This window comes from Antrostomus carolinensis, unplaced genomic scaffold (assembly GCF_000700745.2).
Source record: "Antrostomus carolinensis isolate BGI_N321 unplaced genomic scaffold, ASM70074v2 scaffold9111, whole genome shotgun sequence".
NCBI lineage: Eukaryota > Metazoa > Chordata > Aves > Caprimulgiformes > Caprimulgidae > Antrostomus > Antrostomus carolinensis.
Genome location: NW_010296326.1, coordinates 34,571 through 45,207, shown reverse-complemented (window position 1 = coordinate 45,207; position 10,637 = coordinate 34,571). Strand labels below are relative to the sequence as shown.

The window sequence follows — 10,637 nt, the reverse complement described above, 5'->3', positions numbered from 1 at the left end:
GTATTCAGCTCTGTCTTTCTCTCTCTCTCTCTTTTTTTTAATACAGGCGATACGGATTATGGTTTCGATTGCGGAAGTTAATCATCTGGTTGCTGGGAGTGTACATAGCCATTCCATTTCTAGTAAAACTTTGCCCTACTATTCAGGCAAAGCTGGTCTTCCTAAACTTTGGTAAGTGACTCAGTCTGTTGGGATGGGTGAGGGGTGAAGGGGAGGATTGTCTTTCATGTCTGCCTTCGCTTTCACCCTGAATGTGTACAGCTTGTTAAAGGATAACAGAACTTTCACAGGTTCTAATTTCTCCAAACTATGATTTAGAAAGCATTCTCTGTGACTCTTCTGGTGTTTGGTCACCCCACAGTGACCAAACTGAAGGCAACTTCCCGCTGAAAGGGTCTCCTTCAGGAAAACTGTGCAGTATGTTAAATGCATTTTTCTGAAGGGTTCAGCAAAGTTGTGTGAATAGACAGCAAGCAAGTGAAATTAAACCCAGTGAGTTGTTTTCCAGGCAGTGACACTTCACCTGGAAAGCATTTAAGGGGAGTGTTCTGGTTAGGACAAAAGAGGCCTGTTCATACAGTTAAATTGATGGGGTTTTTTTGGTGTCTGTTTAACTTTTGTATTTGAGCTGTCTCAGCTCCTTGGTTGCCCAGAGAGGCCTGAGCATCCACAGGATGGAAAATCATGGAGCATCACTGTGTGAGAGAGAATTCTTTGTTACCTAAATTTGTCTTTTAAACCTCACTTGTGTTTTTGTAATGAAGTTTTGAAAAATAAATTCCTTTCATTGTAAAAGCTGGAAGGACCAACTATGGATATGTTGCTTTTATATAACTCCCATAATTTTGATTGCATGCTGTGTATATTCTGACACCTTGGATCATGGTCACTGTGAAGTGTGTGCACGTGCAGTCCAGCGCTTGTGCCTTGATTGTCAGATCTGACAGCTGGGTAATGTCAATAATGCAGGTTACTTCCATTTTCATCACCTTGCTTTTTCAGTGATGATTTTAATTTGCCCTTGCAGAGCTTTGCTAGGTCTCCCTGAAGTTCCTACCTCTATTCATTCCCAAGTGACCGAAACAATTGTCCTGTAACACTTTCTTACACTAGTACTTGCACTAATGTCACTGCAGCGTTGTTCCCACTGCTCTGTATAGTGGCAGTCAGATTTTACTTGTGACAGTATTCCCATGAAAAACTATTTGCCTTAATACAAAGTGCATTCTAACACACTTATTAGAAATACATTGGCATGTTTGAGTGATTCTTCTCCGCTGGAGAGTGACACTTCAGACTAGGTCAGATTTAGTGTATCAGTATGATTAACAAGGGGAAATGGCTTTAAGCTGAAAGAGGGCAGGTTTAGATTAGATATTAGGAAGAAATTCTTCACTGTGAGGGTGGTCAGACACTGGCACAGATTGCCCAAGGAAGTTGTAGATGCCCCCTCCCTGGAAGTGTTGAAGGCCAGGTTGGATGAGGCTTTGAGCAACCTGGTCTAGTGGAAGGTGTCCCTGCTGATGGCAGGGGGCTTGGAACTGGATGATCTTTAAGGTCCCTTCCAACCCAAACCATTCTATGATTTTATGATTTTTGTCATGTGATGTGTTGCAAATAGCTCTGAAACACATTGCTAAAAAAAACCCCTTGATGTGCTAAATTTCCATGTGATGTATGCCTATATGATGATGATGACAATCTGTTTGTGTGTGTAGAATAGATGGACCATCCCAGTGATAAATGCCATACATAAAATTTGCCTGTATTTCTATATTATTTCCTTGCTTTGAGGTAGATCCTTACCTGGCCCCATCACTAACTCTGGTATGTACCTTTGTAATAGTTTGTAGTGGTTCGTACCTTTGTAATACAAAATCTGGCAAGGAAGTCACAACAGATTTGGCAAATGGGAAAATCAAGGCACAAAGAAGCTGAATAGTTTTCCCAGAACACTGGTAGAAGTGACTTCTGTGCCTGTCCAGGCCTCGACTGCAGAACTTGCTGTCCTCTTGGAGGATCCACCACCCTTGTGAGAGCATCGCTGAGTTCTGCAGGGACAGCGCAGTGACCCAGTGTGGCTCTGGTGGGGTGCATGTGTTGTTGGGGACCCTTCCACATGTTTTTGCGTAAGAGTAAACAAAATTGCACAAGTGTAGATTCACAGCCTAAGGTGCCAGATTTGTCAGGTTAACATCAACTGTTGGTTTTCATGTTTGTGGAACATTTAGTGATTTTTTTGGGGGGTAACTGAAGGAAGATTTGACTGTCTCCATTACGAATGCTTCTTTGTGTGTTGATAGCACAAAAACTTTGATATGTTAATTGTCATGCCACTAAATTTCAAGCAGACAGACTTCCTGCTTTCTGCTGGAGTGATGTTCAAGCTTATGGGAAAAGCCTGAATCATTGGGAGAAGAATGTCCTTAAACCAGCTCAATGCTGTCAGTAGATCTCTGTAGTGTCTCTCTTGGTATTGGGTGTGTCAGAGGCTGCCTAGAGGGGCAGCATTGGTGATGGAAAAGGAAGCATTTAGACTAAGTGCATCCCCTCATTTAGCGTTACTGCGCAGTGTCTATAAAATGTAGCTTGTGGACCAAGCAGTGGAAAATAAAATGCTGAAAATGTTTGATGTTTGACTTCACACAGAATCACAGAATGTCAGGGATTGGAAGGGACCTCGAAAGATCATCTAGTCCAATCCCCCTGCCGGAGCAGGCGCCTAAATGACATCACATAGAAAGGCATCCAGATGGGTCTTGAATGTCTCCAGAGAAGGAGACTCCACAACCTCCCTGGGCAGCCTGTGTTGCACATGTTTGAATCGTTGAATATAACAAGCAACAAACAACTGTGTGTTTTATAAGTCGGGGAACATAAAATATTTGGAAGAGTGAACTGAGGTGTGATGATTTTGTTTTCAGGGATCCTGAAGAGGTAAAGTTTCCAGCCTAACATGATCTCTTTTAAATGTTGCAGTGTCTGGGAGATATGGCAATTATTTGATAGTCTTTGGAGAGCAGACTAACGAACTGCTTATCCTCCTCAAAGGCTCAGGAGGACAGTGTTTAACATCAATTATCTCCCTCTTACAGGACAAGAGCAATGTGGTGTCTGCTATTATAATGCAGTATTTAGATTGTTGTATTGTAGAGGCTGAGGCCGTGTGTCATCCTGAAACACATTACAGCTCTGGGATGCACCCTTTATCCCAGGGAGTTTGTCCCATCAGTAATTTCCATTGCAGCTACAACGCAATCAGTAAAAGGTTTGCCAAATCAGATAACCCACCTTACTGATGCAGCAGGAGCAACTGTCTTGTGTCTGGGAGATTTCCAAAGCAGACTGGGTAGTGATGGTTAAATGTGTGTCACAGGAAGCTTTGTCTGTCTCCCCCACCTCTTAATTTTAGCCTGCTCCCTGTTTGTTTGATGGTCTCTTATATCTTCTTACCTTGCTCTCTTTGATGTTCATATTTTAGTCACAGCTGTAGCCAGTTCATCCTTTCACACAAAAAGAGTGAGATCTTCCCAGCACAGTGGACCAGTTTGTACAACTCTCCAGTGCCTTGGTAAAGCACTTTTGTAAGAAAATAAAGGTAAAAATTAAAAGATTTCATATTAGCTTTTTTCCCCCCCCTCTTTCTTTCTTTATATTTCAGTGAGGGTCCCATATTTCATTGACTTGAAAAGACCACAGGATCAAGGTTTAAACCACACCTGTAATTATTACCTGCAGCCAGAGGAGGATGTAACTGTTGGAGTCTGGTAAGGAACCCTGTTCTGTGCAGTATGTGCTGTGCATCTTTGTCCTTCTTTTTGTTCTTAGCGTTGCCTATCCAGTATTTTTGCACATGTGACAACCGTTGCCTGCTCTGATTTGTGGGTGTTTGTGTTTTCCTCTGCCAAGTGACCGAGTTCATGTTGAAAAGTGTGTGGATCTCTGGAGCTTGTCTGAACTCAGATCAGTAGTGGATGAAGCACAATTGGACAACCTATGCGTTGAGAAACTTCATAGTATGGAATCATAGAGGTTACCGGTCTGCATTGCTACAAAGATCGTGCCTCCCTATCAGATGAGACCCAAGGAGTTAGAAGTTTTGTCATTCAACTGCTGTTCATATTTTGTTTTGCAAAATAAATGTGGGTGAAGATAGGAAAACAGGATCAAAGTGTTCAGAGTAGGAGGGAGAATATTCTGTGTATAAAACATATGTAAGGTTTGAAGAGTGGGTGAGAACGGAACACGCAGTCTACTCTCTTTTAACAACACAAGTGACAGTGTCAGAGCTTACTTGTGATTCCTTCCTTGCGAAGATGATTTTCTGATTTTTCTGATCCCAGGCAAGGGCAATTCATTTTAGTTCCTTGTTACCCAGAATCAGCTCAGATGAGTGGTTCTCTGTCTGAAAAGGTCTGCTTTCAGTACTTCCCCTATTATTACACCAGCTCAAACCAGCTCCTGCATCTGTTTCTCATGATCACTTTCTATTGTTACTCAGCACCAGAAGTTTCAAAGCCACAGAGAAGTTCCTGCTAGCTTTGAAGAAAAAGAAGTGCCTGTGGTTTGAATACGTATGCCAGAGCAGCAAACACCTGAAAAAAAAGGCTGGACACCATGTCAGTGTGGAGGGAAGGGGGCTGTTCCTTGATACAGCCAGTGCTGTTAGATCTGTAAGCTGTAGGATTTGGAGTTTTCACTTATGTGTGTGTAACTTGTATGTGTCCACTAATGCAGTAGAGATTTTATCTTCACTTGAGAGTATATAACCTTTTGAATGGGACAGTGATATCCTGCTACATAATGATGGTTCCTTCCCTACAAGTGAATTTTGGTGAAAGACATGTTTAGAAGCTGCAAGTTCATCCTTTCCATGGTAGGCTGATAAATAATGGTTTGTTTCTTCACTTGGACTATTAAAAGTCTACATGCTAAGTTGTTGAAGAAGTTTAGATTGCAATCTTGAGATTTTTATTTTGTTTCCCTTACAAGTCTACTGTGTATCTTTACTAAAACAGAACTTTCAGTTTGTGGTGGCAGTTCAGAGTCCATGACATTTGTCTTGATACTTAGGAGAGAGGTTTTCAGGAAAGTTTGAAGCCTTGCTTTAATGCCAGTGTAAGGTCTCGTGTTTGGTATACTTCTGAAACAAAGTTCTCAGCCTGCTTTGTTCATAATCTTTGTTGCAAAAATCTTGAGGCAGAACACTTGGAGAAGTTGAGTCCTACAGTTATTGGGGCTTTTTTCCTCCTCAAGAACTCAATGTCTGCTGGCTGCATGCGTGCAAGTAGACTTTTTACATTGTTTCCCCCATGTTGGTTTGTCCTGTGAGCTTTCCATCTAAGAGGAAGATGTGGTAGATGGAGTTTGTCTTTCTTCCAAGGAGAAATGCACATAAGTACTTAAGTTACTTCTGACAGCTTTTAGCTAGCCGCTTTCTCAATAATTTGAGATGGTTATGGGCATGTACTCACTTTCAGTGTTTGTCTTCTAGAGTAGTTATCCAGTGTAAATGCCTGCCTTCTTTTTGGTTTGTCATTCCTTTCTTTCCATTTCACCAGTGTTGAATTCTTCCTAATAGTCTGCCCAGCTGCATTATCTACAGAAAAACAGCTGTGAGTTAAAAATACCTGACTTTTCTAGATTGCAGCTTTTCTAACTAAAATGAACCTTCAAGAACTTGGTGTCTCACAACAAATTATATGATCTTCTCATCAGCTCCTGAGCCCCAATTTTCCTCAGATTTACTATGAGGTCAAATATGCCTCTTACTCACTGAACATTCTTTCCAAAACCTGCTGACTTTGATTATTCTGAATATCTGCTGACCTAGCTGTGAATCTTGTTTATGGTGTATAAGTATGTTAATTGAAGTAATTAAGTGCCATAAAAGCTGAAGAACTGAGAATCTTTATCCAGAACAGTGGGAAGTTCACTAATTGTACTTTGGATTTGCCTGTGAAGTTTGATGCCTTACACAGCCCTGAGTTTTGGAGGCTACAGTGATGGAGGTGAAAATGTAGAAATAACAATAGCCACTGCCTTTAAAATATGTGAGCTAATCATGACAGTTTTATGAAGAGCGTGTGTGAGGTGTGCAATCCTGAGTTAATGAGTTGATCAGAAAAACTCAAATCTGAGTGGCAGACACTGAGTAGCAACAGGACAATGTAATTTCTCCTTCTGTATACAGGCACACGGTACCTGCAGCCTTATGGAAGAATGCCCGAGGGAAGGACCAGTTGTGGTTTGAAGATGCTTTGGGTTCCAGCCATCCTGTAATCCTTTACTTGCATGGCAATGCGGGAACAAGGTGAGGCACAAAACAGCGATGGCTTTGCTTCGTGCTGTGTTTTCCTCGCTTGCCGCAGTCTCAACACATTGATAAGAAAGATGGGGACAAACTTTTTAGCAGAGCCTGTAGCGACAGGACAAGGGGTGATGGTTTTAAACTAAAAGAGGGGAGATTTAGACACTTACATTTAGACTAGATGTAAGGAAGAAATTTTTGACAATGAGGGTGGTGAGACACTGGCACAGGTTGCCCAGAGAGATGGTAGAAGCCCCATCCCTGGAAACATTCAAGGTCAGGTTGGGTGGGGCTCTGAGCAACCTGATCTATTTGAAGATGTCCCTGCTCACTGCAGAGGGGTTGGACTAGATGACCTTTAAAGGTCCGTTCTAACCCAGATTATTCTATGATGAGTACCAAAATAAAATCCAAAACCAGCTTGGTGCTTCTCTTTTCCTTTTAAAAAGGAAATAATGTTTTAAGAAATTATGCCTCTACATTTATTGAATGTGGGAATAGATTTATTGCAGTTATCAGAGATACCTGATATTGTAGTTTACCTTGTATCTTCTGGAGAAGGCAGGAGGCTGTGACACTTAGTAGACCAGTAGGGAAAAGTACTTCTTTTCAGTGTAGTGGTCTCTGAATCAAGACATGGGTATTAGTGCTTCTGTATGTGTGATTTACATGCATTAAATAAACTTTCCAGTTCTTTTCATGAGCTTATGTTAGTAGTTAACACATTTTGAGGAAGGAAAATCAGAAGGAAAGAGAAAGGTAATGTGCTGATCTCGTGTCATTATTACGTACGTACGGGATATTTTCTGAAACAGGAACGTTTCTAAAATCTGTAATTTTATGGTTGACCGTGTGTAGCAGCTAAAGAAGTAGGTTGCTTCTCTAGACTTAGTTGCTGGATGCTAAAAACCATTAGCGTGGTGTGAAACTTCCTGGATGTTTCTCAGAATCGTGTTCTTGCTGCCTCATCTCTGCATGATACAGCGCTTTAGTTCATTTATTAGAACATGGTTTTTTTCCTTACTAATACGCATCTTACAAAGAGTGTCAGCCCCTTTCTGAGTTTTGAGTACCAGAGCATGTTCTTTTGAAGCTGATGTCTGCTCTTAGATACTCTGCAGGAACAGAAACATTGCAGAAATACAAGTTCTATGATGTAAAGCAAAGAAACTCAGTTTTAGCCATGCTGGTAGTGAAGGTTCACTAGCCTTTTCATCGAAGGAGTGTTGCTCTTTTTCATCTAAATTCTTTTCTTAGGAGTGTTGTTTTTTTGGTACGAGGGCATGATGTGGAAGATGCATGCTGTGAGCCAGGAAATGCATGAGCAGATGGGTTTTTGGAAACCGACCTTGTCTTCTTGTGCTGATGCATTACAAGGTTTAATCAAATTGTTACATTATTTTTCAAATACTGCTTTACTTGTTTTCTTGCTTTTATTGGATGTAGCAAATTATACTAATGGAAGCTATTCTGGAGCTTAATGGTGGCAATTTGGAACCAGTATCTGTTACGTGCTTATTGATTAGATTTAGTTCTTGGCTTCCCCAAGTGCTACTGAGATAAAGTACTGAGCTATGGATTACATATTTCACATTTCGCTGTACTCTGTCTGTTGGAGAAGCTGGAGGTGTATTGGTTTTGCCATTTCAGCTTTAATATATATTGCTGTATGTTTCTACACTGCGTATTCAGTCTCTTGTCAAAGCGCTGCTTTATTAACCATAAGTAAAAGGCACTGCCTTGGCTTTCTGGTTTGCCTGAATGGTCTGGAGCTGAGGCAAAAATGTTATGTTTACTTGATCCCCTTAGAAAAACATTCCTCTGTTGCACTTTGAGGAATGCATGAAAAGGCACCAATGTGTGCACATTCAAGCAAGTGTGTCATCCTCATAATCTTCTTCAGACTTAGATGATTCAAAATAACTTACAAGCACCCCCTTGCGTTTTGCCCTGAGTGTTTTTGGCTGCATCAGGTATTTTGTAGTACAGTTGGAGCTGACAGCTTTTGGGTGGCAAGTGCACGTGTTCTTAGAAGGAGGTCTGGAAAGTGGCATTTTGGTTTAGAGGCTGCACTGACCAAACCAGTGGTAGTGCAGATGTTTTAGAATTTTCATATGAGTGCAGGAATAAATCTACTCTTACATCAATACTAGACTAAAGTTTGAGTGTGGATTAGCCATGTCATGTTGTGGATATATTTAAAAGCATGCCATTTAATGGCACCTTCACTCTCCTTTTCATTATATTGTCTATATTTCAATTTATGAAAACAAAAACAAAACCAAAAAACATTAAAGCACATTTTTCCCCTGGACTAATTTACAATGTTCAACTCTGGTTTTCTCTGCTTAGTCTTTTGCACATGTCCTTTCTGTCCCTGTCCTCGGAGCCAGGTGAGAAAATCCAAGGGCCAGCTGCTTGGGTTAACGTGGTGAGTTCTGCTGAGAGCGTCACACCTTGGAGAGCAGGGATTACTGACTGGGGCAGCAGGGTCTGCAAAACCAACAGGGACAGGCTCTTTTGGATGTACTGTAGGCTTTGGAAAAGACAGATAGGAGGGTGGGTTGAAAAGTTTGTCTTCACCTGCTGTGAGAGGAGGTTTATAGGGAGAAATTGACTTCAAAACTATGTCCTGCATAGCTCAGCAAAGCCTTGCTGTCTCCACAGTGTTTCTTATGTTTGACATGTTTGTGTTAAATTGGAAGCCTGAGGCAATTGGAAAATTCTGTTTCTGGAAGCTTAAATGTTCACATGTGGTTTTTCTTGTTTGTTTGGTGTTTTTCTCCTCTTCTCTTCATGAATCACTTTGGCCAGAGGAGGGGATCACCGCGTGGAGCTTTACAAGGTAAGTGGCTGCATGTGTTGTCCAAGCAGTTGCATTAACACATCAAATGTGTACAGACTTGAGAAGACTGCTCATTACAGCCCTCTGCCAACAAGCAGAAAGCTTAGGGCTACTAGTCTCCTCTAGATACAAAGCATGTAGGGGAAAGAGGAGTCTGTAAGCTGTGAGCACACTTCACCATATTCAAAGATATTTCAAAGGTCTTTTACTTTCTGTTGTTAACTGTCAGCTCCAACTGAGCTAACCAGGTTTTTTGCCAAGAATACTTTCACAACGCAGTTTATAGGAAAATTTAAAAGTTTTATTTAATCACGGCTGTAATTTGATTGATTATATTACTATACTAATTTAAGGTGCCATTTGAGAGTATTCTTTCATATGTTACCAGTCTCTATATAGTCACTATCATAGAATAGATTATTTTCAGTTGGAAAGGACCTACAATGATCATCTAGTCCAACTGCCTGACCAGTTCAGGTCTGACCAAGAGTTAAAGCACGTTAAAGGCATTGTCCAAATGCCTCTTAAACACTGACAGGCTTGGGGCATCGACCACCTCTCTAGAAAGCCTGTTCCAGTGTCTGACCACGCTCTCAGTAAATAAATGCTTCCTAATGTCCAGTCTAAACCTCCCCTAATGCAGCTTTGAACCATTCCCACGTGTCCTGTCACTTGATAACAGGGAAAAGAGATGAGTACCTCCCTCTCTACTTTCCCTCCTCAGGAAGCTGCAGAGAGCAATGACATCACCTCTCCTGCCATACCATCTGCTAGCTCCTTCAGATCTCTGGGATGAATCCCATCAGGCCCCATGGACTTGTGAACATTGAGCTGATACAGCTGGTCCCTTACAATTTCAGTGTCCACAAATGGAAAGTCAGTGTTCCTGCACTCATGGGCCTCTGGCTCAGGGAAATGGGCAGCCCAAGGTCTGTCAGTATGATTAAAGACCAAGGCAAAAAAAGCATTGAATGCTTCTGCTTTTTCTTCATCCCTATTAGTCAGATTACCATCTTCAACAAGTATTGGTCCAATGTTTTCTTTAGACCTCCTCTTCCTATTAACGTACTTAAAAAAACCCCTTCTCATTACCTGACACAACACTGGACAGTTTCAACTCTAATTGAGCTTTGGCCTTTTGTGTCTTCTCCCTGCATATATGAACCACAGCTCTGTAATCTTCCTGCAAAGCCTGACCTTGCTTCTAGAGATTCGTTTTCTTCTTGATCTCCATGAAGAGTTCCCTGTTCAGCCACACTGGTCTTCTGCCCCGCTTGCTTGACTTATGACACAATGGGATTGTCTGGCACTTACAGGGTTTAAAAGCCTAAAGTTTTGGTGGAGGCACCAGTCCTGGAGCCAGGTATTGATATCCTGGCCTTGCCTGTTTCTTCCAAAGTCTTCCCCACATTACTGGGAGAACTGAGGAAAACACTACCTGGGCTTCTGAATTTTTTAGCCTTCTGAAACCTCTTTTGACTT

At 41.5% G+C, this 10,637-nt stretch overlaps 1 protein-coding gene across 1 annotated transcript in view; it reads left to right on the top strand.

Annotated features, from left to right (window-relative positions):
• The first annotated feature begins 49 nt into the window (after positions 1–49).
• Positions 50–10,637, top strand: part of ABHD12 (abhydrolase domain containing 12, lysophospholipase) — a 24,430-nt gene continuing 13,842 nt past the window's right edge. The window contains exons 1-4 of the mRNA XM_010178239.2: positions 50–171; positions 3,662–3,767; positions 6,194–6,313; positions 9,125–9,155. The gene's annotated coding sequence lies outside the window, so the exon portion shown is untranslated. The remainder of the gene's footprint in view (positions 172–3,661; positions 3,768–6,193; positions 6,314–9,124; positions 9,156–10,637) is intronic.